The sequence below is a fragment of the Leopardus geoffroyi genome, chromosome A1 (assembly GCF_018350155.1).
Source record: "Leopardus geoffroyi isolate Oge1 chromosome A1, O.geoffroyi_Oge1_pat1.0, whole genome shotgun sequence".
NCBI classification, from domain to species: Eukaryota; Metazoa; Chordata; class Mammalia; order Carnivora; family Felidae; genus Leopardus; species Leopardus geoffroyi.
The window spans coordinates 152416137-152429505 of NC_059326.1; the positions used below are offsets into that span (position 1 = coordinate 152416137).

Below are 13369 nucleotides of genomic sequence, written 5' to 3' on the forward strand. Positions count from 1 at the left end.
GATTTCTTCCTTCTTCCTTCTAGCCCAGGTTCTCAAGTTCAGTTGTACCTTAGAAATACCTGAGGAGATTTCCAAAATTCGAAAAGCCTGAGCCCCACCCAGGCCAATTAAATCAGAATCTTTGGAGGAGAGCCAGGATAGGGATAGTTTATAAAAGCTTACAGGTGCATCCAGGGTTTGAGAGCCAGTGCACTGGGCTAACTTCCACATCTCAAGCACAAGGGTAATTTGGGGAACAACAGTGGCTTTTAGGAAAAGCACTCACCACTATTATGGAGAAGGGCAAAGACTATAAAAAAAAACACACAAAAAAACACACACACAAAAAAAAACTGTGTGCTGGCCCGTGGAAAAACTGGAATCTGGGTCAAAAGACAGCCAGATCCAGACCCAACACATCAGCGCTGGCCCCAAGTGCTATAATAATACAGGGAAAATTCTTTCCCCTGCCCAGGTTAAGTCTCCACTCCTATATGTTGCATGAGTTCTTTCTATGCAGAAAGGATTACCCTAGTCCCTATTTTCATTTGGGCCTACTGTGACTGTGTTGTTAATGTTAGGGGTTTGTTTTTTCATTAGAAAAGAATCCAGAAATGTGGAATCTAACATTTTTATTCCCACATTATATATATATATATATATATATATATATATATATATATATATATATATATATATATATATATATATATATATATCTTTTTTTTAATCTCTGAAATTTCTTTCAGACCTGGATTATTTTGTGAGTTAAACTCAAACATCAGTCTTAATTATAGGTAAATGTTGAAGAAATAAATATAATAAGAAAAAATAAATATAACAAGTAAAATACTCTTCACATTTGTTTTATAGTATGTTTAATTTACAACTCCTCTTCTCTCATTGTTGCAACTGTTGATATTTACAATATAACTAAGGTCTCAGCATTTATTAACCTTTCTTTAAACTTAAAGTAAGTGACCCATTGTTTTATGCACCATAACTCACTTATGAGAAAAATCCTAAAATTGCCCTTGATTTATATGACTAAAAATATTTTTGATGTGAAATTATTCTTTATATGTTTGCAGTATATTTCAGATGAAGATGTAGGTTTTTTTTGCCACTATTCTGAACTTCTCCCATCTGCCCTGATAAAAATACAAGTTATAGATTCAAGAATCTCCATAGGAATTCTTTAACTCTGTATCAACAGACAAAGAAATCATTCTTGAAATACATCTGATGACATGATAGACTGGTAAAGTCAAATCTCTCCAGAAGCAAAAATTAACTATGATTACTTGATGTAAGACATCACTCAAACCAATCAAATGTTATTTTGGGAAATCATAAATTTATATCCAGCGTCAGTTTGTCACTCATTAAGTTCTTATAAGAATGATTAGGAAATTATCTTAATAAGTAAACGTTAGTCTTAACCTCTTCTTAGTTTGATGGCTTAAAAATATAAGTTTATATCCATCCATTGAGTCTCACTAAAAATCTCTGCCTGCTTGGAGAGTTATTTATTCTAGTATTAATAAAATTTATCCAAGATGGAAGAGGAAATTCTTGCATTGCTACATTCTGCAACAAATCTGCCTATGACATGTTAGCAAAGCCTTCAAAATATGGTTTCATAGTTAATCTTCGTAAATATTGACCAGGTACCTACTCTTTTCCAGGCACTGTGTGAGCTGCTGGGAATATATGAAAATCTCATTATCTAAGTGTTCCCATACACAAAAACTCTGGGAGCAGATTGCAGTCTTGCCAAGGTGTCGTTTTAGTGACTGACATGGATCACCACCTCCAGCAGTCAATAGTGACAGCAGGCAAAGCTGCTTAACAGGGAGTTACTGATCCTGCAGCTGTATTTTGCTTGTCGTTCCTTTGAAAGATGCTTACTTTGAAGATCTTGATCGTGTGGAAGAGAGGAAGCACGAAATAACCTATAAATCAAGGAACAGAGGGTTTTAGAGCCACAAGTAAATCACCTTGCCAGTAACTCAGAGAGATCACAGAGGAGGTAAACGCAGTGAAGAAAATACAAAAAAGATTCCGTGAACCTTGTGATAAAGGAGTCAATTTCTTTTCCAATAAACATTTTTTAAAGTACTGCAGCAAGAATAGAACTGAAGAGTCTCCCTCCCGCCCACCCTTGCAGAAGGGAAGAAAGATCTAAACAAGGGAACCTCTCCAGGCTCTTTAAGATACCACAAGGAATAGTTCTAGTAACCTCTACCTTTTAATGAAAAGTATGCACTCCTTAGATTTGCTTCCAAATTGCTATCAGTACTCTTTTCCATCTCTACTGAACCTGAAGAAAAACAAATTTCAGATACATTATTGATCATTTATCAATCCCTGGAACTGATAATTATAAACTTTCTTAGGTTGACTATTAGGCCTTGTTCCTCAGGGTTATGAAGAATGTGTTTATGTGGCTGTGGGTTTTACATCTGCAGAGATTTCCTAATTTGCCATAAAAATCATGTAACAAAATGGTGATATAGTTTACATTTCATCCAATTTATTATATTTTAAATACTTTCTACATGGATAAAATGAAGAAACATGATCGTAGAAATTGTCTACAGATAGGAGCATGGTTAATGTCTTTTAATTTGGCCTAATCCACCTAAATTATAGTTAAATCTCACTTAATTGGACTTTATTAATTTTAAATGTGACAAATCTACATGACATTTGACTAAAGTTGGTCTGTGAAATTAGATGTAGATTCGAATACCAGTTTACCACTTCATTAAAAATTAGTTACACTCATTCTATGACTTATCTGGAAAATGGGGATAGTCTGTCTTTTATTTTTACTTATTCTAATCACCCATACTGTTAACACCCTATTGCAATCCACAAACATCTGGTGCACAAGACAATGCAAAAGCCTCCAATTAGAGCCTTCCATCTCCATTCTTACCCACCCACCTCCTCAAAAATATAGGCTATTATTTACACAGCATTCATAGTGATATCAAAAATCTAAGTCAGAGAATATTACCCCTTTGCTTGAAACTCTGTAATGACTTCTCATTTACTGAGTAAAATCCAAACTCCTTCCCATGGCTGACAAGGCCTACCTGAATTTCCCACCTACACCACTTCTCCAATCTAATTTTTCCCCAACTTATTGAGATATGACTGACAAATATTGTACATATTTAAGATGTACAATGTGATGTTTTCATATAGATATACATTTTGAGGTGATTACATTTTGAAATGATTAATGAAGCTAATTTAAAAATCCATCACCTCACACAGTTACCTCTTTTCTTCTTGTGTATGTGTATGTGATAAGCACGTAAGATCTATTTTTTTAGCAAGCTTCAAGTACACAATACATTATTATTAACTATAGTCACTATGCTGTACAAAGATCTCCAGAACTTACTCATACTTACATCTGAAAGTTTATACCCTTTGACCAACATCTTCCCATATCCCCTACCTGCAGTCCCTGGTAACAACAATTCTGCCCTGAGTTATACTTTTTTAGATCATTTCACTTAGATTAATGTTTTCTAGTTTCATCCGTATTGTCACTAATGACAGGTTTCCCTTTTTTATTAAGGGTGAATAATTTCCCAGTGTACGTGCGTGCATGTATATGTCTGTCTCCTATATATATATTATATATATATAATATATATGTATATATATAATATAATATGTATATGTCAGTTTCATTTGAGGTCTAAGATGTTCCTAAACATGCTATCTTGCCCTTAATGCCCCTAATAAATTGGTTAATTAAATAAGAAGTGGTATAAAAATTCTACTAATTCAGTGTTAAGAGTTATAAACTTAAAAATCACAAAAGCTGGGTGTGGTGATTTTAAAATATGGCCACAAATTCTTTGACATTTCTCACGTTGGGTGGATCTACCTCTCTCTACTTGAATCTGAGCAAACGTGTGACTTTTACTTAAGAAGCTAGGTCAGAATAGGTCATGCAGCTTCCACCTCATTCTCTAGGAAAATTCACCATTGGATAAGCCAAGCACCATGCAAAAAGTTTGACCGCTCCAAGATCTCTGTGGTGAAGAGGACATGTGTAGGTGCTCTCATCAACAGCTCCAGCTAAGTTTGCAGCTGATGGACAGCATCAACTGTCAGGCATCTTGGATGGCCTGGCCACCAGATGGCCATGGTCCTGGCTGACATCTAACAAAAATCACATAAAAAAAAAAAAAACCCAGGGAAAACTGTCCAGTCACGCCCTTCCTAAATCTCTGACCCACAAAATTAAGAGTAAGAGCAAATAGTGGTTGTGTTACATTTTTAAGTTTGGAATCAATTTATTACAAGGTAACAGAGAATCATATACTAGGAAATGTCAAAATTGAGTTTCCTGTCACATGCTATTTCACCTGTATTATTCTGATTCTACTTGCCATGTGGTAAGAAAATGATTCATATAAAATTTAGCCAAGTGTAAACATAGACTTTGATTCACATAACAGGATAGAAAAATATTAAAACTGGAAAGTATTGTTGATTACGTTCTCCTGAAAATGGAGCCCACGGAGGTTGTGGCTTATGAGGAGAGCAGGTGCTCAAAACACGGGACTGCAGACTAAGTCCAGCCCACCTCCTCTTTTGTATAAAATAAAATAAATATGGCCCACAGGACCTCAAGTACTTACTATCTCACCCTTTACCAAAGAAATTTGCCAATACCTGAGTTAGAGAATGGCAAAATTGAAATGGGAACAAAAGTCCTCTGATTCATAGGCAAATATTCTTTTTCCATTATGCTGCCTGACAAGAATAAAATTTTTCATTAATATCAGCATATTTTAATGAGCTTATTTCATGATCCTATGAGTTTAATTTATACCAGTACATCTTAAATTTTGTAAGGACTTTTTGTTTTGGGGGGAGACTGTTGTTTTTGTTCTTTTTGTTTTAGTTTTGCTCTTGAAAAGAGAGGTGTTAGTCACAAGATGGTTAATATATATTATTGAAGGTTTTCTATGATACCATCAGTGAGGAAAAGAGAAGAAAACTGATAGATTAGCAAGCTTTTTCTCTAAGGGTCGGAATATCTTTTGCTTTGCAAACCAAACAATGTGTATCACAAATACTCTACTCTGCTGTTTAACACAAAAGCAGCCATAGATAAGCCTTAAATAAATGGGCATGGCTGTGTCCAGACTTCATCTGCAAAAACAAGTGGTGGGCTACAGTTAGCCTGCAGTCCTAGTTTGCCAACCCCTGTCTCAGATAATCTGAGACATATAAATGTGCGTGAATGTGCTGCTGATGCTTAGTAAGACCATAGTTACAAATTCTACCCAGAGAAGTAGGGGAACATCAAACATGAGGTTCATGTAATAACAATATTTGCCAGTGTATTCAACATGTTTTGTTCCCTATACATTATTTTTTTTTTATTTTAGAGAGAGAGAGAGCACATGTGCAAGCAGGGGGGAGGGGCAGAGAGAAAGAGAATCTTAAGCAGGCTCCACACTCAGCGCAGAGCCCAATGCAAGGCTAGATCCCACAACCCTGGGATCATGACCTGAGCCAAAATCGAGAGCCTGACACTCAACCAACTGAGCCACTCAGACACCCCTTGTTCCCTATACTTTAAAATAATACTTAATATCCAGTCTGAGCCTACTGCAGAATTAGAGTTGAGTTAGTATTACTGAAAGACCTTGTAAGTTAAACTTCAGTCTTTATTATTACAGCTTGAAAGTCTTACCTTTTTACAGTTAATTTATTTCTCCAAGAAATAAAAAGAGACCATTCTAGATGTCAAAAGCCCACTAAAACAGCTGCATCCCAGCCTTAGAATCCTAAAATGGGGTCTGTTTTCACTCCATTGCCAAACTTTCCTGAACACAGTATTTTCAGACTGTATGAGATTTTTCCTCCTGGTTTGCAGAACCCTTGAAGTTCTCTCAATACTGGGGAGAAAGAAAGGCTTATTCTTACCAGTTAGAAGAAGACAATTCCACTTGCAGATGGAAAGAATTTCTATCCTCCATAGGGCTTTACACCACCATAAATTTCCTGGACATGCTGTCACCTATATAAAAAGGACCAATGCCACCTAACTATGAACCTCCCTGGGATAAAGTGGATAAGGTGAGGAAGACAGTAACCCAGCTACCATTGCACTAAGTTGAAGGTGATATTAAAGTAGACTTTTAGAGGGGAAAAGTATCCTTTATTTTTCAGCTTGAGGTAAATGCCTACTTGAACAAAAATAACAAAATTTTTTCCAGTGCTAAAAGCAAATAAGTGGATTTTCCAGAGCTTTAAAAAGAAAAAGAGTATTTCCTTTGTGCCTAAGATATATGTAGATTTCAGAAAGATTTTAAAAATGCATTGATAAGGTAAGCAACTAACCAACAACAAATTCATAGTAATGTTAATTACATAAATATATGTGTGTATATTAGTAATAATTATGAAAAGTAAAATGCAAATATTATAATATTACTTTCAACCATTTCAATTTAAAGAATAGGAAATTTTGAAGTGAATTTTGCTTTGAAAACTCATAGAATTATCCCCACATATGAAAAATCTAAAATCGCTGTAAAGTGTAAAAATTATCCTTTTTTCCACCTACAGGTAAGTCAAAATTGCTGTGCAAATTTTCTTCAAACTTTTTGAATAGGAATTATCCAGAAAGAAAATCTCTGAAGCTACACACTAAAAACTTCAGAGACAGAAGAAAACTCTTCTCAGTGCCTGCATCTACAGAGCACAGGCAAAACCACCCACCCCCCTCTGCGTGTGCACCCATGTACATGCTCACACACACGTGCACGCACACACACACACACATACTCTACACACACACACACACACGCACCCTCTCTATAGTGTATATGATTAACTGATTCAACACAGTTTTATTGAGTGTTGTGTACACTAATTTGTGTATGATGCACATGTACAAATTTGTGTATATTATGTGAATATAACCTCATGTGTGAATATATCTGTGAAAGCAAAGCCAAGAGCAAGACCTAAGGGCAAAGAGGACATACGCAGGTAAGATGACCCCCAGCCACCTAAGTGCACCAGCAACTATTCTCTGAAGCAGGTTATACATGCACCTTTCCTCTCTACATCTTTCAATTCAACATTTTAAAGTGAAATTATTTTTAAACGTTTCTGAAGTTACATGGAAGACTGCTTAAACTTGTGATTTTTTGAGTTGCAATTTATAAGGTAACCGTACCACTGTTTTCAGTACTAAAGTAAGAGAAAGAGGGCTGGCCATTCACTTTTCTCCTTTAACTCTGGCAAACTTCTATTTCAACAACCTTTTATATTCGTGAAACAATGTACCAAGTTTGGGTAGTAGATGTGAGATGCTACTCATGTGGGAAGCCATTCACGTTGACACTACAGATCAGGACTGCTCTTGTTGCAGTGACACAGCAATCCTCTGGTCTCACAGGCCATCATATGTGTCTGAGTTAGCAGGTGGATATAGCCATCCTAAGAATATAACTAGGAAAAATCCAACATGGTAGAACACTAAGCAGTGACTTCTGCAGAGATGAAAACAACTTAGTAATTATAAAAGTCAGACCCTAGATTTCCAAACTGATAGAGATCCAGTATTAATTCTGATTTAGAAACATGACATACATTTCAGAAGTTATTATTTGGTAAGAAAAACAATTAGAAAAGAAAAAAAAAAACCCTGGGGGTAGGAGTCAAGAAGAAACAGCTTAGTTTTTAAAGTGTCAAGACTGACATCTCACAGAATACAGGGGGAAAGAAAGGAAAAACAGAACATTCCTGTCCTTGATGCTCCCAGGGAGATCAACACTCACCTTAACAAGAGGAAATGGCCAGCTGTGAAAAAACAGGACCAACTATGAAGCTGAAGAACCAAGCAGACCTGACTACTTCAGACCCAAAAGTCAACCCCATGAGACAGAGCACTAAGAAGAAGGGAACTTGGTGAGTCCAGAAAAGCATCCAGGAGGAGCACACAGGCCTGGACCCAATCACTTTACCACAGTTAGCTTCAAACTTCCTTGGAGTATCTGACTTCAAACACCAAGATCTCTCTGTCCTGTCCTTTAGAGATAGCATCAGACTACACCTGTTCACCTGTTCATCCTGTATTGCCACCTAGATCAGCTCAGAACCTCATTGCAGATGGCCAGATAAGGTCATCTACCAGGCACTAAAGGAATGAATTCAGGACATGCCACCCATGAAATATGCCACTTTGGTATATGGATTATTTTGAACTGAAGACACATGAAAACAGCAAATGCAGAGAGGCTTTCTCTAAAGACAGATCCTCCAAAAGGAACTCAATTGTTATAAATCCTCTCCCTGGGAGTTTAATCAACCAAGAACGATGGAGTCTTGTCACAGAAAAGACTAGAAGTCAACATGACCCCCTGACAAACTTTGTCACAAATTATCACACCTCCTGTCTATTCTAAGGGCCCATTCGTCTTTGCTAAGTGGCCTACATTTCTACCCCCCTTCTCCTATTAAGACAGTATAAAAGCTCTCAAATCTCACCATTTAGGGGAGGATATTTACTTTTTCCTGCAATATCCCCATGTATATAATACTAAAAATTAATAAATAAAATAAAAGCTCTTCTTATTAATCTGCCTGTTGTTCATTTATTTCACACACCTCACTATCAGAGAGTGGAGGGAAAAACTTTGTTCCCCTACACCTTCTCCTCTCAGCAACACCTCCTCTCGACCAGGCTACAGGCTGCCCAACACAGGCACTTCAAAAGGAAATTTTAAAAGAGGAAAGAAACAGCCTTTGATATTTTGAGCAAGTTGATAACTTCTTGGTAAGTTACACTGTAATAGCACTTTTGTTAAATAGTAAGCATCTCTCCTGAGCCTATGCACAGTGATCTGCCAGTTCTCCTTGACTCAGAAGCCACGGCCCAGGCAGCGAGAGCATTCTGTGTCTCAGATCAGAGAGTGCTGGGAGTTTGGCCTTTGCCTCTACCAGGCCCCAGCCCCACTTTCCTACCAGAGGCTGCTAATAGCAAAAACCACCCTGCTCAGCCATCACAACTGGTCCACAGCCAAGTTGGCTGAAACTTGCCTGCATCAGACCCAATATGGCTAACAAGAACCTTTGTTCCCAGTACATTTGATGATCAAAATAGCACTGCATTTCCCTCTAAAGAAATGCAATTTTGTCTCTATTACAAGTAGTCTGATGTGTGGTAATCGAAGGGAGACACATTTTAAATTTGAGCTTTATGTTGTGACTAACATTAATTTAAATACCCTACATCAAAAAGCTGTGCTATTCTTCCAAACTGCTTTAAAACCCACCATGATTTTTTTGTTGTTTCAGAAACCCACAGTGCAATCTGCAATGCATTATAAATTTTGAGTGCAGAATCTTATCTATATTTTCTTGCGCATTCCAAAACCCCCCAAAATACTGATCAGAGACAGTTCCCACATTCCAAGACTAGTGCCACAAGCGTGCTGCAAGTTGAGAGAGAAAAGATTGAAAGTAACAGATGTTTGGGTTGCCTAGTCTTGTTATTTTCAAGACTTCATCAACAATGCAAAGTTTTAAATTAGAAATGTACTATAGTTCTATTGTTCCCTATGGAAATTTCTAACTAAAACCAGAGTCTAAGAATTCATTTTCAAACAAAAATTCTAACTTTGGTTTTAAGAGGGGGGGGGGAAGTATCCTCTTAGAAGGGAAGACAGTTCAATCTGATGAGCCTCCCCCCTCCAGTCAGCACTGCAGAGGAGAGCAGGATTCAATGAGTAGCAAGTGTTCTCCCACCTCTTGCAGACTTGGTGACTCCATGGGGTATGCTCCCTGGGCTCCTGCTGTCCAAAAGGGAGGCCCTAGGGGATGCTCACAGCCCCACTACAGTGAGAAAGTTTTGTAGGTCTGTTCTCACTACACTCAGGATAGCTCCACATGCGCTATCCTGACTTGCTTCAAAGAGAGGAGAATTTTAGAAGCCCCTCCAGAAGGCTTGCCTGCATCAACTCCACCATCCACGCTGCTCATCCCCTGCTAGGTTTGGCACACCCGGGAAGGAAATTATTAGCTCCCTCCTGGACTCAAAGGGAAGTGTGAGAAAAGTCTATTGTTTGCTCTCAAATCTGCATCCCTAGTGGCTGTCAGTTCACAAATTAGCCTACTTCAAGGAGACAGCAACACAGGGCTTAAATGATACAGGATTTCACAAAAGCTCTGATCCAGGGTTTTCTGGCTGAGGACGGACCAACAAGTGAAACTGATAAAGCAGAGACAGTTTTAATTGAAAGTAGATTTACAGAAGGAAGTCAGTATCCTGCCACTTTTGTTATTGTTGTTGTTGTCCTTAAAATCCTTTTGCTCTTTTATTCCAACCCTTACGTGAAAACATTCCTGACTACTCTAGCCCACAATGATCACTCCATTCTCTTAAAAATACATATGGTTTCTGCTGCCAACTAAGCACTTTATTATATACCCACCTGTATTAGTGTCTGTATTATATTTTTAATACTGACTCCCTAAATTGATTTTGAGTGTCTCAAGGGCAGACAAAATGTCTTACACTTACTACCAGGACCTATCATAGAGATACTGGGGATGGGAGAATCCAAGAGAACCATTTGGCATAAGCCTCATATTCAAAAACAAGACTCAAATTTAGATTTTTGATGATATCTCCAAATGAGATTATACCTAGACTTTCATAGACATACTGGCAAGAGTTTTTAAAAGAAGCACTTCGTCCAACAACTTTAAATTCATCACAGTTTCTATGATCCTTTTTTGGCATTACTTTATTTTTCAATATCCCAGGAGCCTCAAGGAGAGAGAGAGTGACAGAGAGAGAGACAGAGACAGAGACAGAGGTGGCTCAGTTTGCCTCAGATTTCCTGTATTATCTGGCACCATGTTACAAAGAATATACTCAGAAAATATTCTCTAATGGTCAACAGACAATCTGTGGCTTGATGTACAAATCTGGCATGGCCCTTTCCTATAACCCAACCAGAAGTCAGAGACCCAAGCAACTGAAAAGGACTCTGAGTAGACTGCCTAGAGTCCACCTCCAAAGCAATTTTGTCTTCAGAGACATCCCTCCTTGTGGGGAGCAAAACATTAGTATCAAAAGAAGGATGATGTCCTCTTATTTTGTTAATGAGGTACCCTCTGAAAACTTGGCCCTTTGAAATTTAAAGCAACAGAAACCAGAGACAATGGCTATGCTTACATAACCAGCTATGAGAAAGAGCCATACAGGCAACTGTCATGCATAGACAAAGGGATCTAAAATTCCCAGAACTCCAGTCAATGTATCTCTAAAAGTAATCTCAGGGAAGCAGGACTAGAATGTGATTGCAGTCTTCACAATCTCATAGATTCTTTGAAGAAAGATAGTGTAAAGCAAGTGTGTGAATAGTAAAGGGAAACACAAACTAGTCATGAGTTCATCGTGTGAGTTCACTTTGTAAAGAGACTCCAGGGCAGCTGGTAATCTTCAGGGGACTTGTCCTAAACTGCCCTTGTCTCTCTCAGGCACCTCTTTCTGCCCCATTCTTGACTTTACTTGATGTGGTAACCATTAGTTCTGTTTGCCAAATCATTCTGCCTCTCTGCCTTCTGGAACTTTGTAGAATGGCATTCCCTCCTTCTTCGCAGCGAGGCATGGCCTTGTAACTTGTTTTAGTCAATGAATGTGAGTGATTGAAGAACCAGTGAACAATTCACTATATCTCCATTGTCCTGCCTTGCCTAACATAACATGGATCATAAAGCACAGAGGTGGAAATTCCCTCTGCCTGGGCCCTGAGTGAGAATGAACACAAGGCCTTCACTGACTCATGGGGACCACTTGTCATGAGGACAAAATAAATAAAATTTATTCTTTTAAGTCATTGAAATCTTAAGATTATTTCTTACTACAGTATAACATACCCCATTCTGATATATAAGAGTAGGGAAGAACTCAAAATGATTAATCCCCTGCCTCCCCAAACTGAAGTAACTTTGGGGTTTCACTCTTATATACCAGGGGATTGTAGAAGCCTCAGATGCGAGAGGCCCATTTTATCATAGCATCCACTGGACTTCCGAATTCTAAATGTTATTTTTATTTCAATCTCCTCAGAGAGTAAAATTTTAAATGTTCTCACTACAAAAAAAAAATTATTATGTGATGTGATGGGAGGGTTAACTAATGCTAGGATAGTAATCACTTTGCAATATAAAAGTATACCAAACCAACACATTGTATACCTTAAACTTATACAATGTGATATGTCAGGTATATCCCAATAAAGCTGGAAACAAATAAAGTAAGTCTCTTGTGGAAAAAGAAATAAAACGTTATTTTTATTTTAAGACAAACACACACAGACGAGTACAAAGTGCCATAAATTTTTAAGATAAAAGAGAAAACGTCAAAAAATTTTGGAAGCATAGGTTTAGAGGATGAAACCAGGAATCAGAGCAGAGAAGGGACCTTAGAGATGAGCAGTGTCAGGGAACAGAGGAGGAAGGTGTGGTGCAGAGAATCTACATGACTTACCCAGAGTCCCCAGCCACTTAATGCAGTCCTGGCTGGCTGATTCCGATTCCAGTACTCTTTTTGCCATACCTTGACTGTGTAGGATAATGATTCTCCTAGTGTTCTCAACAATACAAGGGAAGAAAGGGATTCTCACATAAAAACCAGCCATCTTACCTTCACTGTTCACTTGCAGGTGATTCCTTGGGTTGGTGCAATAAGGTGCTTATGAGATGGAAATGAGGTGACCCACTTCAAACCGTCACTTGTTCATAGAGAGATCTCATCTTATGTTTTCCTTTCTTTCCCAACTCCTCACTTTACCTAGGGAGAAAGATTTTTAAAAATAAACAGACTTGCCTTCCCCCACCACATGCCTCCAAAATTTTCCAGCTTTTGATCTTTAAATGTAATCACTTGTCTGTATTTTGGGGTCATTAAATATAATGAGCTGTTTTATATATATGCATATTATATATGTATATATTTTATATATGCATATATAATACATGTGTATATGTTTATATATATGTATACGTATATGTATATGTATATCAGAGAAGGTTCCTCAGTGCTAAACCACCCCTTTTAATAGCTTTCTTTGGAACAAAGCAGCGTTGAATAAAAAGCCTGCAGCCAGTTTAGTACTAGATCATTCTTAAAGTTATCTTAGGTAAGATTTGGAAGTACCATGTATATTTTCTTTTTTAAGTTGGAACTTAGTTTTTTCATACTGTTTTGGAAATTTGTGAACCCAGATTTTCAAGTGGATGAATTCAAAATACATGAAAAGCGATCAGATTTTTAAAATTTTTAAAGGACTTAAAAATCATTAACCCACAATTTCAGATCAAT

The 13369-nt window shown here is 37.5% G+C and overlaps 1 long non-coding RNA gene across 1 annotated transcript; it reads right to left on the minus strand.

Annotated features, from left to right (window-relative positions):
- Window positions 1-1673: 1673 nt before the first annotated feature.
- LOC123603312 lies at window positions 1674-12834 on the minus strand. Its single transcript, XR_006714830.1, has 3 exons — window positions 12692-12834; window positions 2228-2302; window positions 1674-1934 (listed from the first exon to the last, which is right to left on the minus strand). It is a non-coding gene; the product is annotated as an uncharacterized LOC123603312 (long non-coding RNA).
- Window positions 12835-13369: the final 535 nt, after the last annotated feature.